Raw genomic sequence first — 3,067 nt, 5'->3', positions numbered from 1 at the left:
GGCAAGACTCTTGAAAATACATAACTTGAGGACAAGTTATGGAGATCATAAAACAATTTATGAAAAGAGACTCTTCAAGTTTTATAACTTATGACTTTTAAAGACCCATTAACAAGAAAGACTTTTGGTTTTCCATAACTTGAGGACAAGTTATGGAATCCATTAAAGGCCATTTAGATCATCTAATAAACAAACAAACATGTCAAGAAAAACTATGATCTAGATTAAACTCATATGAACAAGGCAATTCAAATCAAACAATTTTCATGTAATTAGCCTAACCATTAAACTAATACAAAACATGAAACTTTTGACAATTATCTTTTGAATTGGATTAGAATGATCATTACCACATCAAAAACAGGTTTATAAGTTCAAAAACAGCTTAGGTAATGATTCTAGTCCAATTCCAGCCTTAAAAGTCGAAAATCTGCACTCTGGGCCTCCGACTCGCCGAGTGTATGAACCTACTCGACGAGTAGGATGATTTTACTCTTGGACTCGGTGAGTCCCCCAGTGGACTCGGTGAGTCCCCCAGTGGATTCGGCGAGTCCACAGTCCAGAAAGCCAGTTTTTCAAATTTTTCAGCAATTGCATCAAGTATAATTGAAAACCAAGCCTAGGCTCTGATACCATTGATGGGTTATGAGCATTCTAACACTCCTAAGGTGTTCATGCAACCCTAAATACATTGGATCTATGTTTTCTCTATTATACATGCAAACCTGAAGTTTCCAAGGTATTACCCTAACTAGCATATAATCATATGTATTTGCATAACAAAAACTAGATAGAATACATACATGTTCTTGTAGTTGATTTCTTGGAGCTTTAAGAGCCTAGCACCGATAATGTGAATGCCTAAAGTGGAATCACAAATCACCATCAACAACTTGGAAGACTTGAGAGAGAGAGAGAGAGAGAGAGAGAGAGTTGCTTCACAAAATCGGCCAAGCTTCTTACACACACACTAGTACCAATTTTATGAGCTAATGACTCCTTTATATAGTATGCATGATTAGGGTAAACCCTAATACCCATGACTTTCAACATTACTTAGGATCCATGGGTTAAAAGCTCCATGGACTATCCATGGACTTCCATGTAGGCTTAGCCCATCCTAAATAACATTAGCCCATACTATATAAGTCCATATTTAACTAGCCTCTTTTGATCACTAAATTAATTCCATATTAATTCTTGATCAATACTAATTAAATAATATGATTTATATTAATATATTAGAACTTATAATATATTAATAAATCATAAATATCCTTTTCTCATAAGTCTATCAATACAAATTTTCTTGTTGAAGTGCAACCTAAATGGACCATGCCAGGTCGGGTCAAGTATATACCAATTATAGTTTTGGACTTAGACACTAATCAACCAGTTATTGACACAGAACTCAGGAAACGGATGCGGAATTTGTGAAATGGTTCCCAGGTGTTTTCAGAATCATCCAAACCGTCCCATTCCACCAGAACCTGTGGTACTTGTTGATGAGTTTTTGAGCATTCTAACACTTCCTAAGTGTACATGCAACCCTAATAACCTTGAATCTATGTTTTCACTATATACATGCAAATTTCCTTTTCAAGGTTATTTCCTAACTAGCATGGCATGGGGATTACATAAAAATATAAAACTAGTAGAAATACATACCTTGTTGTTGCTTGGATTCCTTCAAGACTTTGTGAGCCTAGCACCCCAAATGTTGTGCCTCAAATGCTTCACACAACACCACAAGACTTGGAATAACTTGAGAGAATACTTCTAGCACTCAAAATTGGTTATGCCCTCTCTAGTAACACTATGTCCACTAGGTCCTCATTTTGCTAGCCATAGGGTTCCTTTTATAGTGTTGTCACAATTAGGGTTTACACATGAATGCCCTTAATTGTCATGACTCTTGATTTCCCATGACCCATGGATTTGTAACTCCCATGGACTATCCATGGAGCTCCATATGGTTACATCCATAACCCATAAACCATGGATCATTAATCCACCATAAAAGAATTGATGATTGTCATAATCAACCCTATATATTTAATTAGTCTCACTTTGATCACCAAATTAATCCTAGATTAATACTTGATCAATACTAATCAAATAATACTATTATTAATATATTAGAACTTATAATATATTAATAATCCTAAGTGCCTTATTCTCTCATTTAGTCTATCCAAGTATTGCAATGCCATGCAACCCAAATGGACCATGCCGGGTCGGGTCAAGTACATACCAAATAAAGTTATGGACTTAGACACTATATCCAACAGTCTCCCACTTGGATAAGTCTAATAACTATATTTGCAAATATGACTTCAAAATCCGACTAGCAATCGTAGCTCTTTCAAAGTCTCTCGGAACTGAGATGATGATGATACGCCATTTAAGATAAGTGATCATATAATCCTCTGTTCTCATGATATCAGCCAGACAAACACATGGAACATGGTCTTACTTATTGTCCAGCATTTGTTTCTCGATCTCTGATTTGTTTCGACATAGAACTAAATTGAACACATCAATTAGGTTCTGACCGGGCCCGGTACATAGGTCAAAACCAAATCATCGAGGGGCCCAGATATCGCTTCTATTTCTAGAAGGAACAGATAAACTTCGACTGATATGCTTGTACTAACTACTTGTTGAATTATTCACAAAGGCACGTTTTATAACATCGAGTTACCAATGCGTTTTCGTACAATCAATGAATAACCAACTCATAGTCAACAACTCATATCTCTAGGTTTGAAGATTTATATGATATTACCGTCTCACGATCACTCGAGATAAATTCCATGAAGTGATGCAAGTGAGCGTGGGTTGGATCCAATACTCAGCCCTTATGAGTACTCATGAATGTTGTAGCAACCATTGCATTGTCCAAAGCACTTTTAGACAAATCATACAAGCCAAATTCATGACAGTCTTAAATCAATACTTACTTCCAAAGTTTGACTGAGTGTGGATGGTTTGAATAATAACATAATTATTCTGGAAGTAAAAACATGCAAAATTGAAACATAGTAAACAATCAACACAAGATAGT

This window comes from Lactuca virosa, chromosome 3, assembly GCF_052849685.1.
Source record: "Lactuca virosa cultivar CGN04683 chromosome 3, Lactuca_virosa_CGN04683_v6, whole genome shotgun sequence".
Taxonomy (NCBI): Eukaryota; Viridiplantae; Streptophyta; class Magnoliopsida; order Asterales; family Asteraceae; genus Lactuca; species Lactuca virosa.
Note: the sequence above shows the minus strand (reverse complement) of the source record.